This window comes from Mobula birostris, chromosome 11, assembly GCF_030028105.1.
Source record: "Mobula birostris isolate sMobBir1 chromosome 11, sMobBir1.hap1, whole genome shotgun sequence".
NCBI lineage: Eukaryota > Metazoa > Chordata > Chondrichthyes > Myliobatiformes > Myliobatidae > Mobula > Mobula birostris.
The window spans coordinates 24,090,198-24,107,813 of record NC_092380.1 but is presented as its reverse complement, the minus strand read 5'-3'; the positions used below and the strand labels follow the sequence as shown (position 1 = coordinate 24,107,813).

The 17,616-nt window shown below is 45.2% G+C and overlaps 1 protein-coding gene across 3 annotated transcripts in view; it reads right to left on the bottom strand.

Annotated features, from left to right (window-relative positions):
- Positions 1–10,880, bottom strand: part of LOC140205438 (uncharacterized) — a 49,240-nt gene extending 38,360 nt beyond the window's left edge. The window contains exon 1 of one of the 3 annotated variants that reach the window (XM_072273040.1): positions 10,781–10,880. The gene's annotated coding sequence lies outside the window, so the exon portion shown is untranslated. Of the gene's footprint in view, positions 1–10,318; positions 10,457–10,780 lie in introns of those variants that run through there. The other 2 variants (XM_072273039.1, XM_072273041.1) reach the window with 2 other exon arrangements.
- Positions 10,881–17,616: the final 6,736 nt, after the last annotated feature.

Here is a 17,616-nt window from a genome sequence, read left to right as displayed (position 1 = left end):
CTTTTTTCCCCGTGTGTGTGTGGTGGAGATACGTCTCTATCAAAGGAGGTGCAAGGTGCTCCTTCCCTCTGCTAGCCTGCGGTCACCCTTGGGCAAGGTGTCGTACCTGCTTAGCACACCCCCACCCCCCAATCAGGGTCACGTGAAGCCATGAGAACAGGTGTTGGATAGTTGTATAATTCTGGTTACGTGACCACTGACGCCAGGCAGACGCTCTCTGAAGGTAATTGATAATGGCTGGGGTAATCCGTCTTGTAAAGACACTGCCCTGAAGGTGGCAATGGCAAACCACTTCTGTCAAAACATTTCTCTGGAACAATCATGGTCATGATCACCTACGCCATACAACACGGCACGTAATGATGATGATTCTGATGATGTGTGTACATCTTATTGTATAGCAAATTTTACATATTGAACTGTGCTCCAGCTGCAGAACAACTAATTTCATGACATACCTCAGCAATAATAAACCCAATTCTGATACAGTGAATGTGGGAGAGGGGGCTGGTTGAGAAAGGCTACCGTGAGTAGATGGGAGTGTGGACGAACCCACAGTTTCATCAGTGGTTTGCACGAACTGTCCCACTAACCAAGGAAAGCACTAACAGAGAAAATCCTAAACACGAGAGAATCTGCAGATGCTGGAAATCCAGGGCAGCACACACAAAATGCCAGAGGAACTCAGCAGGTCAGGCAGCATCTATGGAAATGAATAAATGGTCGACGTTTCCGGCTGAAACCCTTCTTGAGGACTGGAAAGGAAGGGGGAAGAAGCCAGAATAAGGTGGGGGTGGGAGGTGAAGGAGTACAGCTGGCAGGTGATACAGCACCCCCCCCCCATACCTTTTCCATCCACCTACCTATCTAAATTTTGCTCAAGTGGTGAAATCGACCCCGCATCCACCACTTGTGATCCACACTCTCACAGCTCTCTGTGAAGTTGTTCCCCCTCTAGTTCCCCTTTAACATTTCACTTTTCACCCTTATCCCATAACCTCTAGTTGTAGTGTCACACAAATTAATACCTATCTATACCCCTTATAATTTCCCATACCTCTGTCAAATCTCCCCTCATTTTTCTACATTCTAGGGAATAAAGTCCTAACTTATTCAATCTTTCACTATAACTCATTTTGGGCATCGAGGGAGAGAGGAAGAGGAGAGCCATCCGCAGTACCACCGATGTGGCAGAGAGGGCCTCAAGATGGCTGTGGCTCAAAAGAGGGGAGCCATGGAGTCATAAGTAGCTAGCCATCTGGACACAAGCTGGGGTTTGATCAGCCCCGGCTGGGTCACCTGGAGGAGGTTGTATGATGTTAAAAGACCCGAAACACCCGATGATTCCAGGAGCATCACTGAAGATGTGTCCAGAAGCATCAATAGATGTATGTACACAGCAGGTCCTCAAATCCCAGCAACAGCTTTGTAAATTTGCTTTGCACTCTTTCAACCTTATTGACATCTTTCCTGTATGTAGGTGACACAGTACTCGAAATTAGGCCTCACGACATCTAATACAATTTCAACATAACATCCCAACTCCTGTTCTCAACACATTCACTTATGTAGGGCAATGTGCCAGAAATTCTCTTTACAACCCCAACTACCTGTGATGCTACTTTCAAGGAATTATGGACCTATATTTCCAGTTTGCTTTGTTCTGTGCAACTCCTCAACACCTCACTGTTGACCTGTCCTCCCAAAGTGCAATACATCACACTTGTCCGCATTAAATTCCATCTCCCATTTTTCAGCCCATTTTTCCAGCTGATCCAGATACTGCTGCAAGCTTTAACAACCTTCTTTGCCGTCCACTACACTCCCTCTCTTGGTGTCAACTGCAAATTTGCTGATCAAGTCTACTAAATTATCATCCAGATCACTGATAAAGACGACAAACAGAAAAGGACCCAGCACCGATCCCTGCGGCACATCATTAGTCACAGGCCTCCAGTCAGAGATTTAACTATCTACTACCACTCTCTGGTTTCTCCCACAAAACCAATGTCTAATCCAATTTATAATCTCATCTTGAATACCAAGCAACTGAACCTGCTAGACCAGCCTCCCATGTGGGACCTTGTTAAGCACCTTACTAAAGACTATGTAGATAACATCCACTGCCTGGCCTTCATAAACTTCCTTGGTAACTTCCTTGAAAAATTCTATAAGATTGGTTAGACACAATCTACCAAAAAGCCATGTGACGATCCCTAATCAGTCCCTGTCTATCCAAATAATTATGCATCTGGTCCCTTAGAAAACCTTCCAATAACTTTCCCACTACTGATGTCAGGCTTACCAGCCTTTGATTTCCTGGTTTATTCTTACAGCTTTTCTTAAACAGCAGAACATTAGCTAATCCTCCAACATCTCAGTTGTGGCCATGGATGTGGAGAAAAAGAAGGGGGTATTGATATTGGGTAATAAGGAAATGGCTGAGGCTTTGAATGACTATTTTGTGTCGGTCTTCACGGTGGAGGACACATCTAACATGTCAAAGAGAGATGTTATGGATGCAATGGGAGGTGAGGACCTCGATACAATAGCTATCACTAAAGAGGTAGTGCTGAGCACGCTTGTGGGCTTACAGGTAGACAAGTCCCCTGGTCCCGATGGAATACTGAAAGAAAGGGTAGCAGTTACAGTTGAGGCTTTGGTGATAATTTATCAAAATCGTCTTGACTCTGGGCAGGTCCTGGCAGATTGGAAGAAGGCAAAAATCTTGCCTCTGTTCAAAAAAAAGGCAGGTAACTTTAGGGCAGTTAGTTTAACATTTGTAGTCGAGAAAATGCTTGAAGCTATCATTAAAGAAAAAGTAGCGAGGCATCTGGAAAGAAATGGATCCATCAGGCAAACGCAGCATGGGTTCAGTAAAGGCAGGTCCTGTTTGACAAATTTACTGGAGTTCTTTGATGATATAACAAGCACAGTGGATAGAGGAGAACAGATGGATGTTATTTACTTGGAGTTCCAGAAGGTGTTGATACGGTGCCACATAAGAGACTTATCCGTAAGATAAGGATGCATAGAGTTGGGGGTGATGCATTAGCATGGATAGAGGATTGATTAACAAATAGAAAGCAGACATTTGGGATACATGGGTGTTACTCTGGTTGTCAATCAGTGGTGAGCGGTGTGCCACAGGGGTCGGTGCTGGGTCTGCAATTGTTCACGATATACATTAACGATCTGGAAGAGGGGACCAAGTGTAGTGTATACAAGTTTGCTGATGATACTAAATTGAGAGGAAAAGCAAATTGTGCGGAAAAGCAAATTGTGCAGAAGAGATGGAGAGTCTGCGGAGAGATATATAGGTTTAGTGAGTGGGCAAAGGTCTGGCAAATGGAGTACAATGTTGGTAGATGCGAGGTCATCCACTTTGGAAGGGAAAATAGAAGATCAGATTATTATGTAAATGGTAAAACAATGCAGCATGCTGCTGTGCAGAGGGACTTGGGAGTGCTTACGCATGAATCACAAAAGGTTGGTTTGCAGGTGCAGCAGGCTATCAAGAAGGTAAATGGAATGTTGGCCTCCATTGCTAGAGGGATTGAATTTAAGAGCAGGGAGGTTACGTTGCAACTGTACAGGGTACTGGTGAGGCCACACCTGGAGTACTGCATGCATTTCTGGTCTCCTTACTTGAGGAAGGATATACCGGTTTTGGAGGCGGTGCAGAGGAGGTTCACCAGGTTGATTCCAGAGCTGATGGTGTTAGACTATGAGGAGAGATTGAGTTGCCTGGGACTGTACTCGCTGGAATTCAGAAGGATGAGAGGAGATCTTATAGAAACATATAAAATTATGAAAGCTATCTGTCACTTAGAGGCAGGAAAATTGTTTCCACTGGTAGGTGAGACTAGAACTAGGGGATATAGACTCAAGAATTGATGGAGTAAATTTAGGACGGAGATAAGGAGGAACTGCTTTTCCCAGAGAGTGGTGAATCTGTGGAATTCTCTGCCCAATGAAACAGTGGAGGCTACCTCAGTAAATATATTAAGACAAGGTTGGATAGTAGGGGAATTAAGGGTTATGAGGAAAAGGCAGGCAGGTGGAGATGAGTCCGTGGTCAGATCAGCCATGATCTTATTGAATGGTGGAGCAGGCTCGACGGGACAGATGGCCGACTCCTGCTCCTATTGCTTATGTTCTTATGTAAATATATCTGCTAGGGGCCCCGGCAATTTCTGAACTAGCCTCCAATAGGGTCCGAGGGAACTCCGTCTCAGGTGCTGGGATTTATCCACCCTGAATTGCCTTAAGGCAGCAATCACCTCCTCCTCTAATCTGTACAGGGTCCATAACCTCACTGCTGCTTTGCCTCACATCTATAGACTGTATCTGTCTCCCGACTAAATGCTAAAAATTAATATAAGATCTCTCCCACCTCTTCCAGCTCCACGCTTAGATGACCACTCTGATCTTTCAGGGGGCTGATTTTGTCCCTTGCTCTCTCTTTGCTTTCAATACATCTGTAGAAACCCTTAGGATTCTCCTTCACCTTATCTGCAAGAGCAAGGTCATGCCTCCTTTTTGCCCTCCCGATTTCCTTCTTAAGTGTTCTCTTGCATTTCCCATACTCCTCAAGTATCTCTGGAACAGTGAGTGGAGAAGTTGTGGAAACAGATGTTCTTTAGACCCCAGACAAAGTCAGGAAACAAAAGGTTGAGCGTGGTGTGACTGATGTTCTGAGCTGCAAGAAGTATTGTAGGAAAGGCAGATGAGCTCGGGACATGGAACAACACCTGGAATGATGATATTGTAGTCATTGGTGAGACTTGTTTGCAGGAGGGGCAGACTGGTCGCTCAATATTTTGGAGTTCTGCTGTTTTAAATGTGACAGAGCGGGAGGGTGTAAAGGAGAGGTGGCATTATTAGTCAGAGAAAATGTCAGGGCAGTGCTCAGTCAGGACAGACTGGAGAACTTGTTTAGGTCTTATGGGTGGAACTGAATAATAAGAAAGGTATGACCATGGGCTAAATGACAGACCATCCAACAGTCCAAAGGATTGAGAGGAACAAATTTGTAGAGATCTCATCGACTGCTGCAAGAAACCTAAAGGTTTTTATAGTAGGTGATTTTAACTTCCCACATATTGATTGGGATTCCCATACTGTAAAATGACAAGATGGGATGTAATTTGTCAAATGTGTTCAGGAAAGTTTCCTTAATCAGTACGTACAAGTCCAAATGAGAGAATGTGTGATTCTTGAAGGGAAAGAGACACGACAGGTGACAGAAGTTTGTATAGGGGAACACTTTGCATCTAGTGATCACAATGCCATTAGTTTCAAAGTAAACATGCAAAAATATAGGTCTGGTCCGCGGGTTGACATTCTAAATTGGAGAAAGGCCAATTTTGATGGTATTGGAAGGGAATTTGTAAGTGTGGATTGGGACAGGTTGTCTTCTGGCAAGTGTGTACTTGGTAAGTAGAAGGCCTTCAAAGGTGAAATTCTGAGAGTGCAAAGCTTGTATGTGGCTGTCATAATAAAAGGTAAAGATAAGTGGTGTAAGGAACCTTGGTTTTCAAGAGATTTTGAAGGTCAAGAAAGAAAAAGGAGGCGCACAGCAGGTATAGACAGGTAGAAACAAATGAGGTGCTGATGGTGTATAAGAAATGCAAGAGAATGCTTAAGGAAATCAGGAGGGCTGAAAGGCAGCATGAGGTTGCCCTAGCAGACAAGGTGAAGGGGAATCCTATGGGATCTTGCAGTTATGTTAAGAGCAAAAGGATAGCAAGGGACAAAATTGGTTTTCTGGAAGACCAGAATGGTAATCCATGTGTGGAGCCAAAAGAGATGGGGGAGATCTTAACTGGATTTTTTGTGCATCTGTATTACTCAGGAGATGGACACAGAGTTTGCAGAAGTGAGGCAAACCGTTATCAACTTCATGGATCCTATGGCGATACCAGAGGAGGAAGTGTTTGCTGCCCTGAGGCAAATTAGGGTGGATAAATCACCAGGGCCTGGCAAGGTTCCACTTGAATCCCGTGGGACGCAAGTGGAAAAATTGTCGGGGAACTAGCAGAGATATTTAAATCCTTAACAACAGTTGAGGTACCAGAGGATTGGAGGATAGCAAATGTTGTTCCACTGTTTAAGAACGGCTCTCAAAACAAACCAGGCAATTATAGGCAAGTGAGACTGACGTCAGTAGTGGGAAAGTTATTGAAGGGTATTTGAGGGGACCTGATATATGAATACTCGAACAGACATGGACTGATTAAGGATAGTCAGCATGGCAGAGTGTGTGTTAGGTCATGTCTAATTAATCTTATAGTTTTTTGCTGAAGTTACCAGGAAAGTTGATGAAGGCAAGGCAGTGGATGTTGTCTACATGGAGTTTAGCAAGGCATTTGACAAATCCTGCATGGGTGGCTGGTCAAGAAGGTTCAGTTGCTTCGTATTCAAGATTGGACACTGGCTTTGTGGGTGAAGCCAGAGAGTGGTAGTAGATGGTTGCCTCTCTGACTGGGGGCCAGTGACTAGTGGAGTGCCACAGGGATCAGTGCGGGGTCCTTTGTTCAACGATCTGGATGATAAGGTGGTTAACTGGATCGGCAAATTTGTGTACAACACCAAGATTGGGGGTGTGGTGGACAACAAGGAAGACTATCAAAAGGTAGAAAACTGGCAGATGGATTTTAATGCAGACAAATGTGAGGTGTTACACTTTCAGGGCAAGACTTGCACAGTGTGCAATGGGGCACAGAGGAGAATGGAAGAACAGAGGGATCTGGAAACACAGATCCATAATTCCCTGAAAGTGGCTTAACAGTCAAATATGGTTGTAAAGAGAATTTTTCGTACATTGGCCTTCATAAATTAAAGTACTGAGTACAGGAGATAGAATATTTTGTTGATTTTGTATAAGATGTTGGTGAGGCTTAATTTGGAGTACTGTGTGCAGTTTTGGTCACCTACCTACAAGAAAGATGCGAATAAGGTTGGAAGAGTACAGAGAAAATTTACAGGGATGTTGCCAGGTCTGGAGGACCTGAGATATAAGGAAAGATTAAATAGGTTTTTGCCAGCCGGTGGTGTAGAGGCACTCACACCAGAGGTGAGTGGTTCCAGGTTCGAATCTGGCCGGCTCCTTGCACGCTTTCCATGCGTGCTGGGCTGAGCGTCGAGCTAGCAAATGGAGCTCGTAAAAAACAGACAAATGGTAAAGAAATGGCAAGGTTGCCACCCGATGTGCCACAAGGCGTGGAGAGGAACAATAAATAGGTTAGGACTTTATTCCTTGGATTGTAGACGATTTGCAAAGGGGTTTAACAAATTATGAGAGGCATTGACAGAGTAAATGCAAACAGGCTTTTTCCCCACTGAGGTCGCGTCTGACTACAACTAGAGGTCATGGGTTGAATATGAAAGGTGAAAAGTTTAAGGGGAACATGGGAAAGCTCTTCACTCAGAGGGTTGTGTGATTGAGGAACAAGCTGCCAGCACAAGTGATGCACGTGAGCTTGATTTCACTGTCTTAGAGCAGTCTGGATGGGTACATGTTTGATAGGGGTATGGAGGGCTATGGCCACGGAGTACGTCGATGGGAGTAGGCAGTTTAAATGGTTCAGCATGGACTAGATGGGCCAAAGGACCTGTTTCCGTGCTGTACTTCTTTTATGACTCTACCTCATTTGTTACTGCTTGTCTATACCCATGACACACCCCCTTCTTTTCTTACCCAGTCCTTAGTAACTCTTGAAAAATAAGGTTCACTAAACCTATTATCCTTGCCTTTTATTCTGACAGGCACATACAAGCTTTGTACTCTCAAAGTGTCACTTTTGAAGGCCTCCCACTTGTCTGGTACACATTTGCCAGACAACAACTTGTCCGGTACACCTTTGCCAGACAACAGCTTGTCCAAATCCACACTTGCCAGATCTTTTCTGATATTATCAAAATTGTCCTTATTCCAATTTAGAGTCTTAACCCAAGGATCAGACCCATCTCGTTTCACAATTACCTTGAAACTAATGGCTTTATGATCATTAGATGCAAAGTGTTCCCCTACACAAACTTCTGTTACCTGTCCTGTCTCATTCCCTAATAGGACACCTAGTATCACACTCCCTGTAGTTGGGAGGACTTTGTATTGACTAAGGAAACTTACTTGAGCACATTTGACAAACTCTTTCCCATCCAGCCCTTTTACAGTATGGGAGGGAGTCCCAATCAATAACTACTTAATTTATTATTAAAAAAAGTCATGCAAATATACTGTAAATTACAATACTTATCTATCTTATTATTTCTTACTATAATTTAGAATACTTTTTATGCATTGCAGTGTACTGCTTCGTGACATGTATCACTGATAATAAACCTGATTCTGATTCTAATCTTTTGAAAGCAGTCGGGTGCCACCATCCAGTACCTGTGCTGCCATCCCCACCCGCTTCTCTGTCTAGGCCTTGCTATCAAATCCCAAACCCAGCTGCTCCCTCCACTGGTAGTTGCTTTGTGTGTGGAGGAAGGAAGGAAGTTCGGCGGGTTCACTGCAATGCTCTCCACAGCAGAATAACCCATTGAGCCGACTGATGGCATGTTATTATGGGACGGGACCACCACACAGATCCAGAACCACCCATGTGGTGGAACAGCGGGATCTAGGGGGCCACATCCATTGATTCTTCGAAGTTGCCACACAAGTTGATAGGGTGTTTAAGGCGGCCTGTGGTGTGTTGACCTTCATCAGTTGGGGGCTGAGTTCAAGGACCATGAGACAATGTTGCAGTGTAAATGTAACTTTGCTGGATCAAATAACGACAGCACAAAAAGATCGTTACTTATCCTTTCACCCATTTATTTCTTCGAGCTCGGCCGGCGAGTGAACTTAGACCCGACATCAGGGAGAGAAACGCTCTCATCTCCCCGGCAGTTCAACAGGTTCACTGCCTGATGTCAGAACTGTTAGAAGTTATACAGCCACCAATACAAAGAACAATCAGTTTGATAACCATTCCGGTCAAGTCAATGGACTATTGATACAAAGTACAATCAATTTGTTAGACACTCCAGACACCTTAATTAAAGAAAAGAATGTCCTACCTGGTTTGCTGGAGTCACAACTTAATTACAAAGGTAAGAACATCCGTCAAATTTATGCTTTAATTAAAAAGGAATGTTCTGTCTAATTTCCATCAGGTACTGCTTTTGTCAAAATCAAAAGGTTTGAAAAGCCCAGAGACATCTTATGTGGAGCTGGGTGAACTTTAATCCTTATTTTGCTCCAAAGAAAGCAGCTGTGAGACATTATTCAAACACACTGCAGTCACAGACATCGTCAGTACCGAATCTATTGTTTACGGGAATCTGAGAATCCCCCATTCCCCTAAAGTTTATCAGCAGCTTTATAAGACCCTGGTTAGACCACACTTGGAGTATCGTGTTCAGCTCTGGTCACCTCATTATAGGAAGGATGGGAAAGCTTTGGAGAGAGTGCCGAGGAGATTTACCAGCAGACTGCCTGGATTAGAGAGTTTGTTTTATGAGGATAGGTTGAGCGGGCTAGGGCTTTTCTCTTTAGAGCAAAAGAGGTTTGACAAAGGTGTACAAGATGCATAGAGTGGACAACCAGAGATGTTTCAGGGGTAGAGTCATCACCACAGAAAACGGTCCTTCAGCCCATCTAGTTCGTGTCCAACTGTTATTCTACCTAATCCCATGGACCTGCACCTGGACTACAGCACACCATAACACTCCCATCCATGTACTTATCTGAACTTTAGTGTTGGAGTAATGACGGTTAGTACATAACTGCTTCGGGACCTGGTGGTGTGGGACCCAAGGCTTCTGTAGTTCCTGGCCGATAGGTACTAGCGAGCAGAGAGCATGGCCTGGGTGGTGTGGGTCTTTGATGATGGATGCCGCTTTCTTGTGGCAAGTTTGATTAATAGTGGGGAGGGCTTTTCCTTCGATGGTCTGGGCTGTATCCACTGTGATGTAATTAATATTTCAATAATATTTGAGCAACCTTGTGTATATATTGGTTGATTAGACATTCTTGTTCGTTTAACTTATTAACTACGGGTTATAGTAAAAGTACATTAAATGCGTACATCGTCACGCTACCACGTGATACGTGTGCGGCTCGCTTAAAGAACGAACCAGTCCGTATTCTCAGACTCGCGTGTATTTCTTAGAATTAATGTTTTGGAGTTACAAAACATTAAATTAATTCAAAGGCACGTGATGTTACGAACATAACATCCGCCACTAATCCCAATGAAAACTTGGTAATTACCATTCACAATCCGTCTACAAGAGGTCACCGCACACTTGGGCAGGTACTTACGCTCTTAATGGAACCGCCCCGACCGGCACATGCAGCGTTAGGGAGAGCCAGTAGCTGCCTTGCCCGTGCCTCTAGCAGCTCCGTAGCGGACCATCAACAGCGGTGAAGGGAAGGGGAAAAATCATCGATTATTGTTAATCTCCGAAAAGTCCAAAGTCTGCGGGGAATCCCCAAAGCCTGTCGTCATCGGGTTGTGACGTCACAGGGGCGCCCCTTTACTCTGTACCATTAATCCCGTTGAAGGTTAAGAAGTTTATCTCCTCCCGGAGGGGGCAACTCCCTTGCAAAGCTCTTCTCTTCTCTCCCTTTCCCTCTCCTCAAAGCCGGAGCACTACGCAACTGTCTCCCATAATTTCAACGCCTGTCTCTCTGTCATTATTATGTCATTTTACTAATCATTCATAAACGTCTGATATATATATAAAAAATTAACTTGCTCCCCCAAATCCCCTTAGCACTCACTTGTTTCGTTTCGTTAATTTGCCACGGGTCTACGTGTCTGTTATCTCTTAAAAAAGAAACAATTTTTATATTTTTCGACATCTGGCGCAGGATGGTTCAAGAAATCACTGTCGCAGAATTAATAATATGTAAATTAGAAAACGATGATGTCACCATGAACTGTCACAAAGTATTATCAGGGGCTTTGGCTAAACTTTTTTCCTGCAACCCCCCACCTCCGCCATCTAGTGGTCATTTAAAGCACCACACGCATTTTCGCAATAAGGCAAAGATGTAATACTGAAGCTTTATAAGGCATTGACCAGACTGCTCTTGGGTATTGAGCTGTTTTCGGTCGCATATCTGAGAAGGGATGTGCTGTCACTGGAGAGAGTGAAGAGGAGATTCGTGAGAATGGTTCTGGGACTGAAAGGGTTAATGTTTGAGGAGTGTTTGATGGCTCTGGGCCTGCACTTGCTGGAGTTTAGAAGAATGAAGAGGGATTTTATTGAAACCTATCAAATATGGAAAGGCTTGGATTGGATGTGGAGCAGATGTTTCCATTAGTGGGTGAGTCTAGAAGCAGAAGGCACATCCTCAGAATAGAGGGCAAACACGAGGAAATCACCCTACTAGGAATAGGGTTTCCCCTTGTCCTCACCTACCGCCCACCAGACTCCGGGTCCAAAATATAATTCTCCGTAACTTCCACCACCTCCAATGGGATCCCACCACTAAGCACTTTCCCTTCCCCCTGCTTTCCGCAGGGATCGCTCCCTAAGCGACTCCCTTGTCCATTCGTCCCCCCCATCCCTCCCCACCGATCTCCCTCCTCGCACTTAACTTTGTAAGCAGAACAAGTGCTACGCATGCCCTTATACTTCCTCCCTCACTACCATTCAGGGCCCCAGACAGTCTTTCCAGGTGAGGTGACACTTCACCTGTGAGTCGGCTGGGGTGATATACTGCGTCCGGTGCTCCCGATGTGGCCTTCTATATATTGGCGAGACCCGACGCAGACTGGGAGATCGTTTCGCTGAACACCTACGCTCTGTCCGCCAGAGAAAGCAGGATCTCCCAGTGGCCACACATTTTAATTCCACGGCCCATTCCCATTCTGACATGTCTGTCCACGGCCTCCTCTACTGTAAAGATAAAGCCACACTCAGGTTGGAGGAACAACACCTTATATTCAGTCTGGGTAGCCTCCAACCAGATGTCATGAATATTGACTTCTCTAACTTCCGCTAATGCCCCACCTCCCCCTCGTACTCCATCCGTTATTTATTTATATACACACATTCTTTCTCTCTCTCTCCTTTTTCTCCCTCTGTCCCTCTCACTATACCCCTTGCCCATCCTCTGGGTTTTTCCTCCCCTCCCCCTTTTCCTTCTCCCTGGGCCTCCTGTCCTATGATCCTCTCATATCCCCTTTGCCAATCACCTGTCCAGCTCTTGGCTCCATTCCTCCCCCTCCTGTCTTCTCCTATCATTTCGGATCTCCCCCTCCCACTTTCAAATCTCTTACTAGCTCTTCTTTCAGTTTGTCCTGATGAAGAGTCTTGGCCCGAAACGTCGACTGTACCTCTTCCTAGAGATGCTGCCTGGCCTGCTGTGGTCACCAGCAACTTTTATGTGTTGCTCAGAATAGAGGGACTCCCTTTAGGACAGAGATAAAGAATTTCTTTAATCAAAGTATGTTGAATCTGTGAAGTTCATCGCCAAATATGGCTGTGGAGGCCAAGAAATTGGATATATTTAAATTGGGGTTCATAGGTTCTTGATTAATAAAGGTGTCGAAGGTTATGGAGAGAAGGTAGGAGAATGGAGTTGAGAGGGATAATAAATCAACCATGATGGAATGGTGGAGCAGACCTGATGGGCTGAATGGTCTAATCCTGCTCCCATGTCTGACGGTCTAATGGTCTTAGTTCAGTATTAGAGATACAAAAGACTGCAGATGCTGGAATCTGGAGCAATGCACAATCTGCTGGAGGACCTCAGGGGCTAAGCCGCAACTATGGGGAGGGAGGGCAATCACTGAGGTTCTAGTTTGATCCCTGTGTCTGCAGTCCCTTGTGTCTCCATTTTCACCCTCCATTTGAGTGTCTGTCAATCCATGAGTCTGACGTTGGCCTGTCCTGGGGTTGGAGGAATGTGTGTATGTCTGGGTGGTTGGATGGGGGGAGGGGAGGCTTGTTTTGCTGTTGTTGTTGTGTTCTGCGTTGTTCCACCGAGCACGGTGGGCACGTTACAGTACATTGGTGCTGGAATGTGTGGTGTCACTGTGGGCTGCCACCAGCCCATCGTTGGGCTCTGTCGGTTGCTAACACTCTATCTTTCGACGTGCATGTGATAAATACATGAATCTGAGTCTGAACGCGGTCCGAAGTCTGTTCAAGGCAGGGCAACTTCGAAAAGGTTCATCTTCAATCCAGATGCAGGGCTTTGACGATTCCTTTCCAACCCCTCCCAGAGATGCTGCTCAACCTGCTGAGTGGCCTTCACTGCTGGGACAGGGACTCTACAGACACCGAGGGGGGAGTCGCTGAGCCAACTGTCCTAATCATCTGGCAGAATGCCCCACTGCCAGACAAGCACCAAGACCTCACTTAGCCGGTAGTGAGAGAAGCCCTCGCAGTCAGATCCTTTCTGTACAGATGACACACCTTGCCCAAAGCTCACCCACTCGCGGGACGGCTGAGATGGGGAGGAGATGCTGGTGTGCTTTCCTCCTGGTGGTTCTTGGATTCATGATCTCTGGTAGTTAGAGTGGTTCAAGTGGCGTCATCACAAACTTTATCACTTTAACTGATGGATGTCTGGAGAAAACAGGAGAGCAGAGCGAACGTGCCCTTGTGGCGCAGCAGCACTGAGTGAACAGGATGTGGAGATATTCTTGCTGAGTCTGACAGGCTGCCTCCTGTCAGAGAGCAAGCTTGTGATCCACCTGCAGATGGAACTTGGAAAGTTAAGGGAAGGACTACCCCTCACTAAATCAAGTCAAGCTGGGGTCAAATAATTAACACGGGAGTCCGCCGACGTTGGGAGTCCAGAATTATACATACAAAATGCTGGAGGAACTCAGCAGGTCAAGCAGCATCATTGGAGATGAATAACCAGTCAAAGTTTCAGGCTGAGATCCTTCATGAAGGCTGGAAAGGAAGGGGACAGAAGGCAGAATAAGAGGGATGGAGAGAGTGGAGGGCTACAAGTTCGCAAGTGATCGGTGAGACCAAATGAGGGAGAACATAGGTGGGGTATGAAGTGAGAAGCTGGGACATTATTTGTGGAGGAGTTAAAGGACTGAAGAAAAAGCAACCTAATAGGACTCCCCTCTGGATACAAATAATTTTATTACACTTGTTTGAAGAAGAAATGGCTTTGACAATGTTGATAAAGTAGATTATCTAGTTGTCGCTTATACTCGTGAATGTTCTGTGAAAGCAAGTTGGCCACTGTATTTAGTGCGTGCTGTGGGAGTGACCTACAGTATGCTGTCCCCAGATGTTGGTTCAGCAGCTGCCAGTTTGCTGAGCAAGGCACTGTATAAATGTAGAGTTTTCACTCTAATTATTGTAGTTCAAATCCGCCATTAATATTCGCTTGTTAATCTGTGAAGTAGATTGTCCATAGTCGGAGAACCATTGAAACTTACAATTGACAGGAGAGCATTTGACCTGCTGTGTCCACGCTGGCCACACATGGAATCACACTTCCCAACTGTTTTTAGCTCTGTAAGACACAGTTCTTCAAGCTATTCTCTGAAATTAGACTTCTACCACCATCTGGACCACCACTATTTATTGAATGAAATATTATTTTCTTTTAATTTTAATTTTTTATTTTGAGCTGCAGCATGGTAACAGGTCCTTCCATCCCACTGAGCCCCCACTGCCCAATTACACCCATATAACTAACCTACACACTTGTTCGTCTTTGGATTGTGAGAGTAGCTGGAAGAAACTCATGTGGTCATGGGGGGAACGTACAAACTTCTTACCAACTACAGTGGGAATTGAACCTGGGTCGCAGGAGTTCTAATAGCATTACACTAACCACTAAGCCCTGTCCGCCAGAGAAAGCAGGATCTCCCAGTGGCCACACATTTTAATTCCACATCCCATTCCCATTCTGACATGTCTATCCACGGCCTGCTCTACTGTAAAGATGAAGCCACACTCAGGTTGGAGGAACAACACCTTGTATTCCGTCTGGATAGCCTCCAACCTGATGGCATGAACATTGACTTCTCTAACTTCTGCTAATGCCCCACCTCCCCCTCGTGCCCCATCCATTATTTATTTTTATACACACACTCTTTCTCTCACTCTCCTTTTTCTCCCTCTGTCCCTCTGACTATACCCCTTGCCCATTCTCTGGGTTCCCCCCCCTTGTCTTTCTCCCTGGGCCTCCTGTCCCATGATCCTCTCATATCCCCTTTTGCCAATCACCTGTCCAGCTCTTGGCTCCATCCCTCCCCCTCCTGTCTTCTCCTATCATTTTGGATCTCCCCCTCCCCCTCCCACTTTCAATCTCTTCCTAACTTTTCCTTCAGTTAGTCCTGACGAAGGGTCTCGGCCTGAAACGTCGACTGTACCTCTTCCTAGAGATGCTGCCTGGCCTGCTGCGTTCACCAGCAACTTTGATGTGTGAAGCTATTGAGCTGGCCCAATTTTCTTTCAACTATTCTGGAAGCTTTAGAGAGGGTGTAGAGGGAGATTTGCCAGGATGCTGCCTGGATTACAGAGCATGTCTTGCAAGGATAGGTTGAGTGAGTTGAGGCTTTTCTCTTTGGAGTGAAGTAGGCTGAGTGGTGATGGTAGAGGTGTACATGATGATAAGATTAGATTGAGTTGACAGCCAGCAACTTTTTCCCAGAGTAGAAATGGCTAATGCGAGGAGGCATAATTTTGAGGTGATTGGAGTAAAGTATAATGGGGGAGACGTCAGAGGTATGTTTTTCTTTACACAGAGAGTGGTGGGTGTGTGGAACGCCCTGCCAGTGGTAGTGGTGGAGACAAATAAATTGGGACATTTACAAGACTCTGAGATAGGCACATGGGTGAAAGAATAGAGCAGGGCTGTGTAGGAGGGAAGAGTTAAGTTCAGTTTAGAGTAGGTTAAAAGGTCAGAACAACATCGTGCGGAAAACGGCCTGTATTCAGCTGTACTGTTCAAAGGTCTATAAACCTTCTGCCAAGAAACTTGATTTTCTGCCCCAGCACCCTCACTCCAGTCTCTCCTCTCTCCTCCCATCAGGAAGAAGATGCAAAAACATGAGAACACATAGCACCAGACGCAAGGGCAGCATCTCTCCGACTGTTATCTCTTCCTCATATTGCTAAAGATGAACTCTTGATCTCCCAATCTGCCTCACCGTGACCCTTGCACTTCATTTGTCTATCTGCACCACACTTTATCCATAGCTCGAATACTATATTCTGCTTTCTTTTCAATATCTCATACTTGCGTATGGAACGATCTGACTGGCTAGTAAACAAAAGCTTGATAAATTGGTAAATTGTTTCATCATTGTCTCATGTACTAAGGTACGGTGGAAAATTTGTCTTAAATACTATCGATACAGTCTTGAGGGCTGATTTATGCTTCTGCGTCAAATTGACGCCGTAGGTACGGCGTCACCGCGAACCCTACGCAGATCCCTACGTCGTAGGCTGACGCACACCTCTCCCAAAATGTAACTACACATCGCGGCAACGCAGACCGCAACAACTGTGATTGGTCCGCTTGGTAGCATCGCCTTTCCTCCTACACTGCAATAGCTTCCCATTGGGTGACTGAAGGGCAGGGAAGAAACTCTGGCTGCAATGCTTTCCATAAAGCTTTACAGACCTCCGAAATTATGGAGGACGCATTTCACTTCTACGAAAAAAGACGCTCCCTTTAAACTTGCTTACCCTGAGAAAGACTACCATGACCATGAAGCCTTGCACAGGCAGGTGTGTGTGCATGCGTGCCATGCGCGAATTGCAGAGCGACGCAGATGCACCAACGCACAAGTATAAATGCTCACAGCGCGCTTAGGCCACTTGCGTAAGTTACGGCGTCCATTTGACGCACAAGTATAAATCAGCCTTCACACCTCTGACCTTAAACATATACCCTCTAGTTTTAAACTCTACTACTGTCTTATTTACCCCGTTATGATTTAATAATACTGAATAAAGTTACCCCTTAGAAGCCACCTCTCTAGTGAAAACAGTCCTAGCCTATCCTATCTCAGTCTATATTTCTTGCTGCTTCAGTAAAGCAGCCAAAGACTCCATCCACCCCAGGCATTCTGCCTTCTGTCCTCTTCCATTGAGTGGGAGACACAAAAGCCTGAAAGCGTGCACCACCAAGGTCAAGAACAGCTTCTACCCTGTTGTTAATAAGACTATTAAATTATCACAAAATGCTGAAGGAACTCAGAAGGTTAGGTGGCATCTATGGAGATGAATAATTCCCTCCAGCATTTTCTGTGTGTTCCTCAAGATTTCCAGAATCTGCCAAATCTCCTGTGTTTATTAAATAGTCCCCTAGTACTGTAAGGCAGAATCTTGACCTCATTATGATCTTGCACCTTGTTGTTTAGCTGCACTGGACATTCTCTGTAGCTGTTAATTTATTCTGCATTCTGTTATTGTTATCTTCCTCAACACACTGTGTATTGATTTGATCTGTATGAACAATATGTAAGATAAGCTTTTCACTGTGTGTCAGAACATGTGACAAAGGTAAACCAAATCCAATACCAACTCGTAACTCAAGCCCTCAAATTCAAGCAACGCCCCTGTGAATCTCTTCTGCAACATCTCCAGCTTGCTCATAAATACAAGAGATTCTGCAGGTCT